The sequence below is a fragment of the Macaca thibetana genome, chromosome 13, assembly GCF_024542745.1.
Source record: "Macaca thibetana thibetana isolate TM-01 chromosome 13, ASM2454274v1, whole genome shotgun sequence".
Taxonomy (NCBI): domain Eukaryota; kingdom Metazoa; phylum Chordata; class Mammalia; order Primates; family Cercopithecidae; genus Macaca; species Macaca thibetana.
Window position 1 is genome coordinate 6,095,787 of NC_065590.1, and position 13,143 is coordinate 6,108,929.

Below are 13,143 nucleotides of genomic sequence, written 5' to 3' on the forward strand. Positions count from 1 at the left end.
ATCGTGCCATGGCACTCCAGCCTGGGCAACAAGAGTGAAACGCCATCTCAAAAGAAAAAAAAAAAGAAATCTTAAATTTGCAGATTTGTAAAATCCTACATCCCTGTTCCCACCCCTCTTTTCCCATGGTCTTTATTTTAGTTCCTTGTGGTCAGCAATGAGTCTCATCTTCTCTTGCACCTCTCACAGTGCCTGACACAATGTTGGGGACATCAATGAGTATTGTTTTGTGTATTATTTAGGTATATTTTCTCCAGTTATCTAGCAGTGGAGAATAAATGATTGATGACCTTATGAAGTCATAATCCACCTAAAGACTGCATAGTATGCAAATAAGTCTACCATTATCTCCTTGATGTAGATTTTCATCTTTTATGTATGGCAACCCTAAGTAAGGAGAAGAGGTGATCTAGCTCACTTGGTGGGACGAGGGTCTTGACACAAATCCACAAAAATTGGAGAGTATACCCAGCTGTTTGTTTGTCTGTGTGTTGAGGTGGGGGTTGGGGGGTGAGGTTATATTCACATAGAGAAGACGTCTTAGCTCTGCACCCAAACCAAAATGAGCTTCAGATGCTGAAGATTGAAGGTCAGGTGCTACCCAGGTTTTGTTAGTCTCTTGACATAAACATGATCTTTAGATATGGTACATATTATGAATCATTCCATCTTTTCAAATACATTTTGAAGGTTTTTTTTTTTTTCTTTTGAGACAGAGTCTCACTCTGTCATCCAGGCTGGAGTGCAGTGGTGCAATCTTGGCTCACTGCAACCTTTGCCTCCCGGGTTCAAGCAATTCTAGTGCCTTAGCCTCCTGAGTAACTGGGATTACAGGCGTGCGTCATCACACCCAGCTATGTTTTGTATTATAGTAGAGACAGGGTTTCACCATGTTGGCCAGGCTGTTGGGATTACAGTGTCAGCTACCACGCCTGGCCGGAAGGTTTTTTATTTTAAACACAATTGTGCTGGGTGTGATAGGATGGGTATATGATAGAGCAGAAAATCACCAGTGTTCATTAATATGGATGACACCCTCCATAGGTTATTGATTTAGTATTGACAACAATACCCTTCACACAAGACAGAGGTTAGAAAATTTGCCCAAAGACAAGCAGCTGTGAAGAGGAAAACTAGGCTGTTCTCTCCCTAAATCTCATGCTCTACTATATTAGGGAGGACTCTGGCAGATGGCACATCCTGATTATTTGAAAGTCACCAATATTTTTTAAAATTGCATAGATAATGAAGGTTAGTTTATCCGGAATTCTAATAATTGCATCTCATGTCCATAAATCTCTATTACAACCACCTGAGATAGGCCGTCTGGGGCACATGGAAAAAGCCCAGGTATAGACACTTTGGATCCCGGATATCCCTTGTACTGGCTGCTACCTTGGGTAATGTAATTCGCCTCTCTGAGGCTCCTGTTAGCTTCTGAGGATTGCATGGGATAGCATGTACCAAATTACTGCACACAGAGTCTGGTGTACACTTAAGCACACAACATGTGTCAAAGTTTTCAAAAACATTGCCAGTGACGCATCAGTTATAAAACTTGCTGCAGAGTGAGCTGATATTGCACCACTGCACTCCAGCCTGGGTGACGTAGAGAGGCTCTGCGCCCCCCGCCAAAAAAAACAGAAACAAACAAAAAAACACCAAATAAACAACTTGCAGCAGAAATGGACATTGTTGTTCTTAGAAATGTGACCATAGGGAAGTTACAACTACACAGCTCGCTTTAAGGGAAATGAGTGACCTGCCACCTACATGGAGTTGGGGAGGTTTTGCTGAGAAAGTCACTCGCGAGGAAGGCAAAATATAGTTAAGACAAAATGTAACCATCTATAGAGATAAGGTAAAAATTGGAAATAGAACTTCATCAAAGATCTTTCAAGTAGAGGAGAATGTGGTGAAAACTGCAGTTAACATTTGTTAACAGTGTGATCTTCGGGTTCAGCTTATCAGTAACCTGGTTCCTGTCTCTTAACTGATAAAGAAAATGGGAGGTTTTTAAATAGAGGGTGGCTGTTGCACTTAGTAAAGCTCTAAAGTTGTTAGAGAAATTGGCTTCCCGAGTTATGAGACTGTGCGCAGACAGTTGAGGAAGAAAGAACTCAAGTACAACCCAATGAGGGTAAGTGCCTTTGGGGTGTTTTTCAAAAGTACTTTTATCTCAAAGGGAACAAAATTGAGGTTAATAATAATCACTGTTATCAATTTTGCTTGTGAGAAAAGTAGTATTACCAATGGGAAAATCATGGTACAGATTGATGAAATCCCTTGAAATCTTATTTGTGTAATACGGGACTTTGGTCTCATGTGTTGGAAAAGACGTGGTTGAGGGTAAGAAAGGATGGGGGCTTTGCAGTATACACATAGAGTGCTCTTATTCCGGAGTTATTCTTTCTGAAATCCACAAAATCCAGCAGTGTAATCTACTCAGATGGAGATGAAGGAAAAAAACGAAACTAATGAAGCAAGAAGTTGCTGACCAAAGGGGTGAGGAAGCAGGATCGTAGCCTTCTGCAAGAAGGAAATAGAGAAGGGACATGAGGGGGGTGGATATGCAGATATGAGAAGGCCCTCCTGAATGAGGGCCATTGTTTCCGGAGGGGTGGGGAGTGAATGACTGATGTAAGATCAAGTTTGTTGCGGCTGCCTGCTTTGATCCTCTGCTTGGTGGCTCCGTTCTTCTTTTCTCTGAAGGCTACTCAACAGAGGGTTGCAGAGGTCGACATGGCAGAACTGGCCCCCAAAGCCTTATCCACTGAATGTCAGTTTTTCCTTATAATTTCTTCCAGGCATAAGAAAGTGGGAGGCATATTTCTGTCTGGCTATAACCATTCTCCTGCCAGATTCTGAGGCCAAACTCTTCATGTGCCATCGTTTCTGAATACCATTATGGACATGATTATCTCATTTTGGCTATTCCATGCATAGTGTTGGAGACAGAAGGCTCTGGACTAATGCAGATCTTCATTTAATCTCTGCTCTTACACTTACTTGTTACATAACAGTAGGCAACTCATCTACGTCTTTAAATCTTGGATTCCTTGCTTACAAAGAGGTAACTAGCATATTAGTACTAACATCATGATCAGAGTTTCTGAAGGTTAACCGGGTATAAGGGTTTAGTGCATTACTCAGACAACACTCAGCACTTAATGTTGTCAGACCTCATCATTGTCCTTAATTTTTTCCTTCCCCGCTTGGGGAACTTTGATCTCTGTGCCCTGTAGATAGGCTGCTGGCACTGCTGATGTGAATGTTACAGGATCCCCAGCAGGACCTGGGGTTCTCTCTGTTCTTGAATGCATTGTTTAGATGAGGAGATTGATTCCAAGTTACTTTTCTACTTGGGTGCCTCTGTGTTTGGAGATGAGGCCGCATAGCTCAAGTGTATCTGGAATGTCTTCGGTTTTCAGATACCTGTTTTTCCTCTAGGAGAACTCTCTTCATCTATGTCCTTTAAAATATTTGTCCTATAATCACAAGGGTTTATATTTCTCTGCCCATCCCTCCATACTTCCTGGTTTTCTGAGAGTGCAGAGGCAGACAGCTGCAAAGGAGAGCCCCTCAGGGATTCCGGTGATGACTTTGAGCCAGGCTGACATCCATGTCTAAGGGGCAAATGAAGTCTGGTTGGGGGGATACAGTGCAAGAGTCTTCTAACACTGGCGATGCCACCATTGTGGGAGTATGCATGTGCGTCCGCATGAGTGTGTGTGTGTGCGCGCATGTGCGTGCATGTGCAGTAGGTTCCTACCACAGGTTGGTGGAAAAGATCCCTCTGGTCCTAGAACAAAAATCTAACAGGAACCAAGAGTCCAGTTCCAAGAGAAAAGGGAAAGGGCTAGCTAGGCAGGGTGTCTGGATTCTGAATAGAGGCTGAGGCCTTGGCTCAGACACAGAGGAGAATGGAGAAATAGGGTGATGACAGAAACATCTTTAAAATATTGTGAGCCAAGGGTAGGATGGCTCCAACTTGTCTGGGTTGTATTTGTCCTTAGTACACTTGAAATAACATAGCGGCAGCAGCAATCAACATTTACTGAGACTATGTGCTAGACCCTGAGCCAACCACTTTCCACACACCATATCCTGCCATTCTTATGATAGTGCTGTGAAGTAGGGATGAAACCAAGTCCTTGCTGACTCTAATCCTGTACTTCCAACCAGCGCTGGTGAGGACCCCAGGCTCCCTACAGCAAGACTAAACCTGGGCATGTGTGTGGCTGGGCTGAGTCTGTGGCATTGGCTCTGGAGTTGGGTGTGACTGAGCCCTGGGTAGAAGGGGATGCTGTCCTAATGGAAAAACACAGAATAAAGATGGTGTCCACCAAGATGTAACTGAGATTTAGAGAAGACTTGATAACTTATCAGGTGGGTGGGTAGTCTTTAATTTCAACAATTGCAGATCCTATCTAAGACCACTTTTGTCTGTGACAACTTAGTTAAACATGACTTAAGTGTGGATATGAGGGGCCAATTTTGAGCTTATTCTGTGATTGGAATGAATACTTCCCTGTCATAGGTGAGCGACAACTATCTGGGCTGGTGGTACAGGGGTAAAATAATTTACTAAGACAGTTGTAGATAAAGAAAGGCAGATTTATTAGAGAAAGTATGAAAATACATTACAAGGTTGCAACGGGCAGCACAGCCAGAGAGGAGCTGACTGCAAAGAAACAAAGGCTTGCTGGATATTTATAGGATAGTTCCTGGGCTCCAGGGTGCTATGTACAGTACTGATAATGCCAAAGTTGTAGTGAGCTAACTTGCAGGTGTTTGGTGATAGTTGGGTGCAAGAAGACTGTGAGTTATTTGCTCAGAAGAGCTATGTGTCCTGGGCCATGAAGAAAGGCAGACTTACAGTTTACCTGCTTTCTCTCTTTGCTTTCCCTTGGTACTGCCAGTCTGACATTTTTCCCCTAATGAGGATTCCACACATCCTATGCCTTCCTCTCGGGAGCCTTGCAGTCAAAGTGTGATGGAGTGTCTGAGGTCAGAGTCATTGAGTAATGGGGCCTCTGCCCTCTCAGCCCCACTGCCACCCAACTGAGGCTCCCTGAATGGGGGTGTATGCCATGGGGAAAAGGAATGGGATGATGTCGATGCCCCTGGGGTTGCTGGTCATCCTCCCCAATCTCCACTCTCCCTGTCCACCCACAGGACCAGTCAGCATTTCTGTAATTCCTCTTCACTCTGGGGTGTTACGATCAGAAAATATCATGTACCTTTTGCTGCAAGCTTGGCTGAAAGAACCCCACACTATAGCTGAATGTCTTTGATTCACCATCTGAGCAGAGACCTCAAACTATAAAGAAAATCAGAGTCTCTTGATGCCCATGTTGAGGACAAGTTTTCTTGGATTTCATGACTCTTTAGGAACAGTGAACTTATGGGTAAAGACCGAGACTTTAGTGAGGAATTCCCTCATCATTTTTTTCTTCTTGAGCAAAACCTTGTTTGATTTGGGGTTGTAATGTTCAAAATTGCTTTCTTTTCATTTTGCCTTTTTTTCTTGAGTAGTGGTTTCTGGAAATCTGAGCTGCTTTATGCTCCCTGAGTAGTCTGTGCCAGATCACAAACGTACACACAAACCCTGAAGACACCGGAAAAATCACCCTTTAGAGGAATTATCTAGAAAACTAGCCCCCATGCAAAGTGAACAACCTTTTCAAAAATAATCTACATTAAGATTTTTGAAACTAACACATTCCTCAATCATAGCAACCAAATGAATTACTTAAAGTGGGTTTGGCTCCTGCTTTCATTAGGGGAGTATTTTTAGGAAATTAGAGGTCTAATGTAAACGTGGCTCCTTTTGGTTTTTCCATTTTCTTTGTCTTCAGGCTGTTTGCTGCCACTTTCATCCTCCCCTTATCTCAATCTGCCAGTGATGGTTTGTGCCTCTGGTCGCTGGGTCAGATCCAGGGCTAATTCACTCACCTCTGATTTCTAGTTTCACCCTTATGAGGAAAGCATTCTTAAATCTGATATTCACATAAAAAAGGATTTGATTGTCTTTGGCATGTCTCTACAGTTAGCTAAACATGTCTTGAGCACAGAAAAATGGAAAGAAAATGGAAATAAGATTTGTTTGATAAGAGGAGAGCTGCTAAGACTTGTCTGTCCCTGAGTTGAGATATGCTCATTTACCTTAAGACTTTCCATCAACCACATCCCGAATTCCAGTTTATAAGTCTTTATCCTATTTCCCAAACCTCATCTCATGCTTTTTATGTAATCTGGTGGGCATAGATATTCTCTCGCTGAACCTGAGAAAATCTAGAATGACCAAGGATCTAAAAGAAGTAACACAGTTGCTCAGGTTCCTGGGCCCTATGATAGAATTTCCTTCTTCAGAGAAGGGGAGAACAAGGTAGATAAAGAAAGGAGCATTTCATCTTGCAGCAACTTGGAAGAGAAGTGGGAGTTTAATTTTTTTTTTAAAGCAATCAAACCTTTCAATATAGCCCATTTTCAACCACAATGGTATTTCAGAATTACCAGGAGATTTATCTAAAATTATGTAAAAATTTCCCAGAATTACCTAAAAAAATGTACAATTTCATTTCCCTTCTGTTACATAATATGGATACCCAGCTACTATTTATTAGTAGTAGATACAGACTATTTAAGAGACAAACTATTATATTGCAAAAAGTGTGACCCTTAGAAACCAAAATTCCAAAGAAGAGTTCTTTGTAATTGGCAAAGTTGATTCTGATTGAGTGTCAAACTTCCAGTATAATGATGGATCAACTTAGAAATTTGATTGATTCAAAGCATTCTGAAATTGTACAACTCTCTCAGTACTTGTATTATTTCCATGTCTTCTTTTATTATTTTCCATTGAATGATGTTTTCATGTACACTTAGCTGCTTATAAGGTCAATATTTTAAAATCAGAGCAATTTCTTTAAAATTAAAATGTTTCAGCAAAATACATTTTAAAATGCACTGTAATTACCCAAACAATATTACACTCTTACAGGTAGTTTAAGAATAATAAAAAATGTAATTCATCAACTCACTTCTTTAATACAACAAAGCTGATTAATATTCTATGTTCCCTATTAGACTTTCTCCCATGTATAGCTTTACAAAGTGGTAGTTGATGAGTAAATACAATTTTGTGATTTTTTTTCCACATAAAATGAGAACAAACTCAGTATGTAAATTACTTCATAGATTTTTAACTTATAAAAATTTTCTCATATCTATTATAAAAATTTAAAAAAGGATTTGATTTCAGTAAACATACATTTAGAGAGAAACTTGATCCTCATATAAACTCAACCATAGACCATTCATTTATTTTTAATTCAATATGTATTTATTGAGGATCTCCTAGGGGAAACATAAATGAACAAAACGGGAAATATACATGATGTTTAAGTCAGGTGTTCAGTGTGTTGCAAGTTATAAATGCCATGGAGGAAAAAAAATCAAGCAGAGTTAGGAAGATTGGGAGCACAGCATTAGTTAGTCAAAGGGTTGGGGAGAACAGACCTCATTAAGAAAGTGAGGGAGTGAATCACACAGACACCTGGAGGAAGAAAATGCAAGAGAGGGTAAACAGTTGGTGCAACACCCTGAGGTGGGAGCAGGCTCGGGAGGCCAAGCAACAGGAAGGACAAAAGTGCACGTGTTGTGGAGTTAAGATTGGGTTGTAGCAGGATGTAAATTAGAGAGGTGAGGGGGGGCAGACCCCTAGAGGGTCTTCTTGTTCATTGCAAGCAATTTGGCTTTTGTTGGGTAAAGCAGAGGTTTGAGGAGAAGAGTAATTTGAAAGGATCACTCTGGCTTCTGTTTTGAAAATCAATTACAGGGGACAAGGGAAGGACCAGTGCAATGGTGGTGGCTTGGATCAGGAGAGATGGCCATGAGAAGTGCTCACATGGCTGAGTTCTGGCTGTATTTGGAAAGTAGATTCACTGGGACTTACTGGTGACTTGAGAGTGATGTGCCAGAGAAAGAGAGGTATAAGGATGCCTCCAAGGATTTTGATCTGTGCAGCTGAAAAAAGATGACATTGCCATCAACCAAGATGAAAAGGATGGTTGGAAGAGCAGATTTTGGGAGGAAGAAAAGGGAGTCATTCTTGGTTAGGTTAATTTTGTAATGTCTGGAATATAGACAAGTGAAGATGTCGAGTCAGCAGGTGGACATGTGAACCTGAAGTTCAGAGGAAAAGTGTGGATGGCAGGTGTAACTGCAAGAGTGTAATCAGTATAGAGATGGTGTTTCAAACCAGTTAACTGGATGACATAATGTGGGGAGTGAGTGTGGACAGGAAAGAAAAGTGCTTCAAGGACTGAAACTTGAGGTGGTGGAGAGAAGAGGAGATGTGAAGCAGTAGCTTGTGGGTCCTGAAGAAAGATGTTGGAGGAATTGTGCCACTTTGACAGAGGCTGCTTATAGCTCAAGGTAAGGGGAAGATGCAGGACTGAGGATTCCTAAGCAACATGGTGGTAATTGGTGATATTGACAACAGCATAAAGACATCATAATTTAAACTAATTATTAACAAAATTGAAATTTAAAGAAACAATGCAATGTTTCCAAAGTGGATTCAAATTCTATAATGTTATTGCAAAACAAACAAACAAAGCAAAACAAACAAGAGATTCTAAGATAAAAGAGTTAAAAATTAACTCTTTTAGAAAACTCAGCAGGCTATATCTTCCTGGTGGTTAGAAATATCTGCTTATTAAAAGGTTTCAAAGGTCCTTTGGGAATAGAACTTATTTCAGTGTGTTTGGCTGTACATTTCTTACACTTTTTTTTTTTTAACTGAGAAGTCAATTAAAACATCCTGAAGTGACTGTCCATAGGACACATTTTGAAAACACAAATGCTGTATAATCACAAATATATCTCCCTCCCCTTTGCTAGTGATGAGTAACCAACTGCCTCTGCTAGCTAAGATTCAACTGTTTCTCTTAACAAATATGCTTTGATGGAACAATTTTTTTAGATACAAATATTGTCAATGAGAACAACTGTTATGCAGTGCAGTCACAGAAGAGAAACAGAAAAGAAAGGGGGATGCAACAAAATGAAAAGTAAATATTAGCCTTCACACTTAAATACATTTGATCAGGGGATAAAATGTACATATAGGTGTGGATTTATGAGTTGTGTTTTTCAAACAATTACCAAGTATTTATTAACCACCGACTCAGTGTCAGTTAGTATGCTGGGTGCTTATAGTGATCCAGCAGGCCATAAGGCTGGATTTCTGCCCTTATAGAATTTTGGGGTGCATCATCAGTATCTTTTTTATCTTTCTTTTATTTTTTTTTGAGACAAGATCTCACTCTGTCATCCAGGCTAGAGTGCAGTGACATGATCATGGCTCATTGCATCCTTGACCTCCCAGGCTCAAGTGATCCTCTTGCCTCAGCCTCCCAAGCAGCTGGGACCACAGGCATGTGCCACCATGCCAGACTAATTTTTAAATTTTTTGTAGAGATGGGGACTTACTATGTTGCCCAGGCTAATCTTGAACTCCTGGGCTCCAGCAGTCCTCCCATCTCAGCCTCCCAAAGTGCTGAGATTACTGGTGTGAACCATCATGCCCAGCCCTTTCTTTTGCATTTTTTTAAAAAAACTTTTCTTTATTCTCTTTCTGTTACCTTGTAATAAACTATAAGGAGACCTTCAAAAAAAATGTCTTAATATCTGTGGGTTAGGTTTTGTCCTGAATTATTTTCTTTTACCCCATGGTGGGGAAAAAAGCAAAAACATGTTTGGTGCCTATACAATGCCTTCTCACACAGCTTTGGTTTGTGTGTACCCCAGTGTCATCTTTAAGCTGATGGGGGCAGTGCAGCTGACCTGGGTCAGAACTCAGGGTCACTTCATGCCAGATGCTCACCACGTCTGCAGTGTTGGATGTAGAGATCCAAATTCGTCCTTCAGGGAAGGATGAACACTTATTCTCTGGGATGTTTTACAGTGAAAATCAGAAGTTGCTCTATTGTGCCCTCATGGCCTAGCTACTTCCACTCTTTTGAAGATCTCACCTGGTCTCATGGGTTTAATTTCATTTATACACTGACATATCCCAAATTTATATCTCTAGCCCGATATGTCTCCTAAATTTCAGAAGCAAATATTCATCCTACCGATGAGTTCACATCTCCAGTTTTGTGTCTAATGCGGTGTCAAGCTGAATATGGCCAAAACTAGTGTAATCCTACTCTAAAACCTACACCACCTACCATTTCCTCATTCATTAACTAGCAACCCTATTTGACCAGTTACTCAGGGCCCCAAACCTCTCTTGACTGCTCTCATATCCTGTCCATCAATGTTGCAGGAAGTCAGGGACCCTAAATGGAGGGACCTGTTGAAACTGTGACAGAAGAAGAACATAAATTGTGAAGATTTCATGGACATTTATCGCTTCCTCAATCATTTCTCTTATAATTTCCTATGCCTGTCTTTAATCTCTTAATCCCATCATCTTCATAAGCTGAGGATGTATGTCGCCTCAGGACCCTGTGATGATTGCGTTCACTGCACAAATTGTTTGTAAAGCATGTGTGTTTGAACAATATGAAATCTGGGCACCTTAAGAATAGGTTAACAGTGATTTTCAGGGAACAAGGGAGATAACCTTAAAATCTGGCTGCCTGTGGGCTGGGCAGAACAGAGCCATATTTCTCTTATTACCAAAAACGGGTAAGAGAAATATTGCTGAATTCTTTCCCCAGTAAGGAATATTAATAATTAACAGTCCCGGGAAATGAATGCATTCCCAGGGCATCCTCTAAAATGGCCGCTCTGGGGGTGTCTGCCTTATGCAGTTGCAGATAAGGGATGAAACATGCCCTGGCCGCCTGCAGTCCCCTCAGGCTTGCTAGGATTAGGAAATTCCAGCCTGGCGAATTCTAGTCAGACCAAGTCTCTGCTCTTGAACCCTGCTAAGATGTTTATCAATGACAATGCATGCACAGTGAGACCGGGAACCTCATTAGTAATTCTAGTTTCACCCTGGCTTTGTGACCTTGCCCTGCCCACTTGCCTTGTGATATTTTATTGCCTGTGAAGCATGTGATCTCTGTGACCCACACCCTATTTGTACACTCCTTCCGCGTTGAAAATTGCTAATAAAAACTTGCTGGTTTTACAGCTCAGGGGGCATCACCGAACCTGCCGACATGTAATGTCTACCCTGGACACGCAGCTTTAAAATTTCTCTCTTTGTACTCCTCTTTCCCTTTATTTCTCAGACCGGTCAACACTTAGGGAAAATAGAAAAGAAGCTATGTTGAATTATCGGGGGCTGGTTTCCCCCAATATTTTAAGAAGTCCTACTAGTTCTACCCTCAAAATCTATCTGCATCCCAACCACGTCTCACCACCTGCACTTCCCTGCCCTGGTCGTAGCCACCGTCTCTGTCTCACCCGGATACCTCATCCCTTGTCATTCTTAAGAGTATTTTCACACTCACAGTGTTTAATACCTACGTTGAGTTAGAGGTCATGTCACTCCTCAGCTTGAAACACTCCAGTGGTCGTCATCACACTGAATAAAAGCCAAGGTGCTCAGGGTGACTCACTCGCAATCTAGTCTCTACCCCTCTCCAATCAGCTCTCACTGCTGTGGAGTTCTTTATGCCCTTTGGGCCACATAGCTTCCCAGCTGACCCTTGGACACACTGGGCTTGTCTCCATGACAGGGCTTTAATGCTGCCTGCCCCTTCAACCTGGGCTGTTTATTAAATGTCTCCATCCTAGTTGGCCTTCCCAGGTCATCTGGCCTAAAATTGCTCTCCTTCTGCTGTATTTTTCTCCTTAAGTGGATCACACTTTAAAATCTTTTATAACTATTTTTATTTCTTTATGTTACTTGCTGTCCTTCTCCTATAGGACATAAATTCCACAAGGGCAGGTGTTTTTTTGTTTCCCTTTGTTCTGTGTGGTGCATTGCTGTATCCCTAGCAACAGGAGCAGTGATTGGCATGAACAGAACAACCCTCACTGGTTGTCTAGGTTCAGTATTCTGCTTTTCTAAGCTCAGTTGATGCAGAACAACTGGTTGTCTGGGTTCAGTATTTGCTTTTCTAAGCCCAGTTGATGCAGTGTCAGTATGTGCAGCCATGTTAGATGTTAGAACACTGACATCCTTACCACTGATGAGTCAATAGCCACTGCCCCTGACCCTCCTGATATTTTATGGTCTGAATAATTACTTGATGCATCTACATTTAAGGCTGCAAACATGAATTTACTGGAGGAAGCACAGTGGTGGTAGATGACCCAGTCTTTCTCTCAAACCTTTCAAAATCACCAAGGAATCATAAATCTTCCAAGCAAAGGAAATTGTAGAAAACACAAGTGAAATTGTTTCACAGAAATATCAGCAATGCATAGTACATTTGAGATGATGGAGATTAAGAGGAAAATTAAATCATTCTTAAGTGGTCAAGGTAAAAAATTATTTTGTGGTTCACTATAATTACATTTAAAACAGTCCAAAGTCAAACAACTAGTCTGATTAGTCTTGTCATTGGTCCGTGCTGTCTTAGAGTTCTCCAGAGAAACAGAACTAGTAGGAGATTATCTATCTATGTATCTACCTAATCTATCTATACTCTGTCTATTTTAAGGAATTGACTCATGAGATCGTGGGGCTTGGCAATCTAAAGGATACAAAGCAGGCTGGCAGACCGGAAATTCAGATAAGAGTTGGTGTTGTAGTCTTGACTCTGAATTCCATAGGGTAGCCAGTTGGAATTTCAGGCGGGATTTCTGTGTTGCAGTCTTGAGGCAGAATTCCTTCTTCTTTGGGAAACCTCAGTCTTTGCTCTTCAGGCCTTCAGCTGCTCACATTCCACGGTGCTGTCCTTCTGGCTGTCCTTCATGCTTTTGTGTTGCCTGTCCCATTGCCCTTAATCTTACATGGAAAAAATGGAAATAAATTGAGAGGGGAAACTTAGCTAAAGGTTTTGAGGGAAAAATGATCAAAACCAGAATTATTCACAGGACAACTTGTCCTATGAATAATTTTTGAAAAGGAACCATTTCCTCTACAGCTGGCTTATTATGAGGAGCTTGATGATAAAATATTGGCAAGGCCTCCAGTGGAGATTTATCATGTTGTGACAGACCCCAGAA

At 41.3% G+C, this 13,143-nt stretch overlaps 1 protein-coding gene across 1 annotated transcript in view; it reads left to right on the top strand.

Annotated features, from left to right (window-relative positions):
* Window positions 1-2,018: 2,018 nt before the first annotated feature.
* IL1RL1 (interleukin 1 receptor like 1) overlaps window positions 2,019-13,143 on the top strand; it is a 34,632-nt gene continuing 23,507 nt past the window's right edge. The window contains exon 1 of the mRNA XM_050753269.1: window positions 2,019-2,140. The gene's annotated coding sequence lies outside the window, so the exon portion shown is untranslated. The remainder of the gene's footprint in view (window positions 2,141-13,143) is intronic.